We start from the raw sequence: 6,022 nt of genomic DNA, 5'->3' as shown, positions 1-6,022 counted from the left end.
GCGGGCCAGGTGTGCGCCCGCCCGGCCGAGGCCTCCCCCGCGCCTGGCTCAGTCCGGTCCCGCACGCCCCAGGGCCTTTCGCGCGCGGTGCTGTCCGGCTCTTTTTCGGACGCCGCCTCACCCCGGCCCTGTGTGAGAGCCGCGCCAGGGGCCCCCGCAGGGTGGGCGTCTCCGCCCGCGCCCGCCGTCCCGCGGAAGCCGACGCCGCGAGGGCCTCGGGCCCCGGGGAGAACCGGGCTGGGAGGCCCAGCGGGCAGCTTGGAGCTCGGGCCCACCCCGTCCTCGGACAGCCCCGCAGAGCCGTTCGGTGGGCGCCCGGCAGGCGGGACTCAGGGCTTGGCCCGGTCGCCCGCGTGGGAGCCCAGAGCCGCTGGCCTCAGCCCGGCCCGGGTGCGGGGCCCGCCTGGGGAGTGAGCCAGCCGAAGGGAGATTCCCAGCGTCGTGGGTGTGAACAAATGAACTAATTCCCGCGCGAAACCGCTCAGCCCTGGACTCCCGCGGGGGAGGCCTTGCCCCTGGGGCTGGTCGCTTCCCGGGAGAGTGGGCAGTGAAGTCGGGGGACCTGGGGCCCCGCGGGAGGGACCCCACTAGAGTGGCCAGAGCTCCGGCCGGCAGCAGGGACCCCTGGCCTTCCACCAGGCCGGGCCCAAGGAGGCAGAGTAGCGCGCGTGCAGCCCTCTCGGCCTGGGGGGGCTCCTGGCTGCAGGCTCCTTGCTCCGGGGTCCCAGGGTCTCAGGGCAGCCGTGTACTCACACACCCCCGGGCTGCGTCCTGATGGAACTTTCCATAGCACAGCTCAGCCCAGGCCGAGGGCTGGTGCCCAGGTGGAGGCCGCTGGGCCCTGCTGTCTGCTCCCAGGGCTGGCGAGAGCCCCGGCCGGGCTTGGAACCTGTGCTGGGTCTCGTGGAGCAGTGGCAGTGCCCATAGGGGGCCGGGTAGTGACCCGTGGGGGGCTGGGAAGTGGGTGCGGGGGGCCTGGGCAGTGACCGCGGGGGCCAGCAGCCCTCTGGACCACTTGGCTTCCTCAGCGGCACCACAGGCCGCTCTCCCCAAGGCTCCATCGTGCTCTTTTCGAGGCCAGGTGAGGATTTGCCCAGTCTTTCCCCCACTTCCTGTCAGCTGTGGACTCTGCCTCTTGGGTCACCGTGGTGCTGCAGGTGCTGTGGGCCCTGCACCGCCGGGGCGAGGAGAGGCAGCCGAGCCTGTGTGTTAGCTGCACGTGTGTGTGTGCGCGTGTGCGAGTGTGTCTGCGTGTGACTGTGTCCGTCTGTTGGCTCTGAGGGCATGTGTGTGTGTGTGACTGCGGGGGGGTTTGGAGTAGCATGGGGTGACGGATGAGTGACAGCCCCCTGTGGGATTGTGGGGGTGGGCAGCGCCCCTCACAGCCACCGCTGCCCACAGGTGCTGTCCAGGTCCAGCCGGCAGGTGTTGGAGGATGGTGGCCAAGGTGGACACAGACAGAGCTGACAGAGCTGGCAGGGGCTGGGGGCAGCGGGCAGCCAGGAGGCGAGCGAGGCGGGAGGGCTGGGCCTGTGGCCCGCAGGTGCTCCTGATGCACCCCCAGCATCGGCAGCGGACAGCCCAGTGTGCGATGACTGCAGTCACGTCGGGCGGAATCCCTGCCAGGCCCAGTCCACGTTTAAGCAAAATTGTGTTGTAAAAAAAAAGAAAAACGAAACTTCCCACTCCCGTTCCTTGTCCCAGCGCGGGTGCCACGGCCGCGGGTCTCCGCGTGCACCTGGCCCAGGCCCTCCCCGGTCGCGCGCCGTGCCCGCGCATGGAGACGTTGCGCCGTGCCCGTGGACGCGCGCAGACACTGCATAGGCTTTGGCAGAGTCTCCGGGTGCGACTGGGGGAACCAGCAGCAGTGGCTGCAGGCGCCCGCGCCGTCGTGGGGGGGGGGGGCGGGGCTGAAGGTGAGCTGGACAGCACGGGCCGTGCAAACGGACCTCACGGGGGCCAGCTGGGCTCGGGGTGTGGACACCGGGGACAGCGGTGGGCCTGGCAACAGACCCTCCAGCCAGGACGCAAAGCGGGCACAGCAGAGGGAGAACGGGATGGGCCTGCAGCCCCGCACACGGGCAGGGTGGGGACGGCCAGGGAGGCCGGGACCCGCGGGGCCAGCGCCAGGGCGTGATGGACCGGAAGCCACAGGCAGAAGCCTGGGTCTCCCACGCGGGTGCAGGGGCCCAGGTACTTGGGCCATCTTCTGCTGCTTTCCCAGGCCACAGCCCGGAGCTGGATCGGAAGTGGAGCAGCCGGGGCTCTGGCCCTTGGAAGTGGGAGTCGGCTGAACCCGCTGTATCGCAGCGCCGGCTCCTGGGCCCCCCATGGCCTCGCACAAACCGCACAAACCGCCATGCCCGGGCAGTTGCGGGGTCAGGCTCCCTGACGCCTTCGGGGTCACCATGGAAACCCCCGGGGCGGAGCCTGGAGCCCGCCCCCCGCAGGTCCCCGTGCCCTGGGCTCCTGGAATTGGGGCTGGGGCTGCGTCGCAGCCTGGTGCTCCTGCGCACGACAGCCCCCACAGCCAGCGACGCCCTGGCCGGGACCGGAGAGCGGCTGCCCCCTGGCCCCGGGAGGGCCACGCTGCCCGCCGCCGATTCGCACGGTGGAAGCTGCCTAATGGTTGGTCGGCCTGTAAGGACGCGGATGAGAGCCGCCTAATGATTGGCCAGCCGGCGCGGCGGTGACGCAGCGCCGTGCACCTGCGCGGCTCCCGTGGACCCCAGCGGGGCCCTGCTGGCTGTCCCCGGGGGCTCCGACCTCGACCCCTCCGCCCAGAGAGGGCAGGCGCTCGCCCACACGAGGGTCCCGCTCAGCAAGGCGCGCGCTCACAGTGCCTCGCCCGCACTCCTGCCGAGCTGGTGCGAACGTCTCGGGGACCCGGGCCCGGCCGTGTCCCTGCTCCGTACGGGGACCCCGCGCTCAGGAAGCCAGGTCTCCCCGCTGCGGCCCCCGGTGCCGCTGGAGGGAGCACCTCACAACCAGAGCGTGCTTGGACATTTATGCCCGAGGGTGGTGACAGCGCCTGGGGACCGAACCTGCCGTGGGACTGGGCCACATGTTCCCGGCGCAGCAGGAAACGGACCCTTCTGAGTGCAGGGATGTGCGCTCTCGCCCGGAGGTGGAGCCGAGGGCTGGCTTCACCTGCCACGCGGCAGGGCCTGTGCGCGTCTTCACTCTCCTTCCCCAGGACACCCCTCCTGAGCCGGCAGCCCCGCACACCGAGCAAGTGAACACGGCGACTTGGAACCTTACATGCAGCAAAAATGCCCCAGAGTGCTGGCCTCCTGTGCCAACGGGAGAGGCCGCGGCTGCTCCGGACACTCCGCACGCGCCCAGCAGCGCGCCGGGGATGCCACAGGCCCAGGTCTGCACGCACCGGCAAGACAACCAAAGCTAAGCGTGTCAGTCCACACACAGGCACTTCAGAGGGTGCGGAGAATGGAGCAGAAAGATATTTATCGGGGCGGCTCTGTGATGCACGGGGTTAAGCCAGGCCTGCCACGCTGGCATACCATATGGCTGCTCCCTGCTCATGCGCCTGGGAAAGCAGTGGAGGATGACCCAGGCCCCGGGCCCCTGCACCCACCTGGGAGACCTGGGCGAAGCTCCTGGCTTGACTGGCTCAGCCCTAGCCGTTGTGGCCATTGTGGCTATTTGAAGAGTGGACCAGCGGATGGAAGATCTCTCTCTAACCCTGCCTTTCAAATAAGTCTTTAAAAAAATGTTTATTTTGGTGCAAAAAATGCTTAGAATCCATGCCGTTTTCCCTAAATGCATGTTTCCATGGACTTTTTGAAGCTGTGTGTGGACAGCAGAGAACGCCCGTCTGCTGAGCGGTGAGTCTGCGTGTTCGTGCTGGAAGCTGAGGGGAAGCCGCACCCTCCGCACTCAGAACCGCAGCACAGCCCTGGGACGGCTGCGATTTCTGGGTGCCACGTGATACTGGTGAGCCCCGAGAACCCCCCCCCCAAAAAAAAAAGCACAGCGGGGGGTGGCAAGGACGCCTCCGCTGGGGCGCACATCTTTAGCTGCAGGACAGCAGGTGCTGCGTGTGCGCTGTCAAACCCGGCCTCCCTCCCTCCGCAGGCTGCGCAAGACCCGGCCTGCAGACCGCGTCCCTTCAGCGAGTCTCCGCGGCTCTGGTTCCTGCCACGCAGGGTGCTGGCACCACAGACTGTCGGGGGTCACCCACGTCTTACTTGGGTGCCTGCTGTAGAAAAAGGCACATGGGTGTGTAGGCACCGCTGCCCCAGGAAGCTGGGGCTGCCCACCCTCTGCTCTGTCTCCACCCCTCCCGGCCGCCCACGGAGACCACCGAGGGGCCGCTCTGCTGCTCTCCTGCCCCCCCAACCTGGGTGCTCACAGGGGGAGCAGCAGGGCCCTCACTTATCTAACAGTATGGGGAGGGGGTGTGTGCCCCAACACCCAGGAAGCCGGGGAAGGAGCACGTGCAGCTGTGGGGGGGGGGGAGAGGCCCTGGGGTCACAGCCAGTGACCGGTGGCCACTGCTGGGGAGGGGGCGGACACTGGGGAGGCCGAGACCACTGTCCCTGTCACTGGGGCCTCCCTGCTGCGTGTCCAAGGTGAGCTCCGGCCCCAGGAAGGGGGGTGGGTTCCTAGCCCACCCCCACCTCCGGGGGCTCAGGGGCTGGAGACCAAGGAGCTTGGGATGGCTTCCGGGCCAGGGAGCCCTGGAGGAGCCCCAGAGGGCACAGACCTGGCGCACACACCTCCCGCCGTGCTGAGCCTTGGCTGTCGCTCACGAGTGCCTGTGAAAGGGAAAACGCACCGACAGCGACAAGGGACCTTCCAAATGCAGCTGCCCAGGACGCCCCGGCTGGAGCGTGGTCCCCACCGACCCCCATAATCACACTGCCAGGAGCTCCGCTCCTGCAAGATTTGCCAGTCTTGTTTGAGTCAGAGACAGAGTGAGATCCGCCATCCACTGGCTCACTCCCCGCACGCCCTGGGCCGGGCCGAAGCCGGGGGGAGCCCCATCTGGGGCGACAGGGACCCCAGTGCTGGGGCTGCCACTGCTGCCTCCCGGGGTGGGGATAACCAGGCGGGCAGCTGTCCACACCGCCTCTGCCCACAGCAGTGCACCAGGAGCCACCAGCCCGGAACTGCCCCTTGCCCTGGGCTGTCATCACGGAGCTGCAGGCAGGCACCAGGTCTGCGCTCAGAGCAGCGCAGAGCCCCCGGGCGGGAGGCGGGAACGCGGCTCGGCCCGCCTTTAGAGAGCTAGGAGCAGAACACCTGCGTGACGGCTCACTTCCGCCGGCTGCGGAAGCCTGCGTCCGGCCTGCAGGGGCCGGGACACGGGCCGCGTTACCTCCCGCCAACCAGCCCCGGAGCTCCCGAGCGGGGAGGGCCCCCTTCCTGCCCCTGGGGCGGACAGTAAGCATTCCAGAGCCAGCACGGAAAGGCAAGGCCTCGACTCCGTCCGGGAGCGCCTCGGGGTCAGCCTGCCTGCGGGCCCCAGCACCTGCCCGCGCCTCCTCAGCCACGGGGTCCTGGGGCTCGCTCGCGGTCTCGCGGGTGCGGCAGGGGTGCGGAGACTCGGACGCACGCTGGCCAGAGCAGCGGCGGCTCAGCGACCAGCAGGCAGCCCCTCTCCCCGGAGAAGGAGCCAGACTCGCCCTCCACGCCGCAGGTGCCAGGCTCCGTGCGCAACGCAGCACACCCGGCCGGCCCCACGCACTCCCTGCGGCGGCCCGAGCGCCGGGGCCCCGCACCCACGGGAGACCCGTGAGCCCCTGCCCGGGTCCCGCTCCGCGGCCGGGTGTAGACGCGGGCAGGGCGGCGCCTTCAGCGGCCGACGCGAAGCCGTCCTCTCCCCAGACCCACGTTCGCGCGGCGCGGGACAGGGCCTCCCGCGAGTCGGCCGCCGCCGGGCCCCACACGTAATTCAAGGACCGCGCCCACCAGGGCTGCCGCTCATTGGCTGAGCGAGAGGGCGGCCGGCGGTGATTGGCCCGCGCCTCTTCCGCCGCCGGGCCGGCTGAGTGGACGC

Source organism: Lepus europaeus, chromosome 16 (assembly GCF_033115175.1).
Source record: "Lepus europaeus isolate LE1 chromosome 16, mLepTim1.pri, whole genome shotgun sequence".
Classification (NCBI taxonomy): Eukaryota; Metazoa; Chordata; class Mammalia; order Lagomorpha; family Leporidae; genus Lepus; species Lepus europaeus.
The sequence above is the reverse complement of the archived record's forward strand: the minus strand, read 5'-3'. Positions refer to the sequence as shown.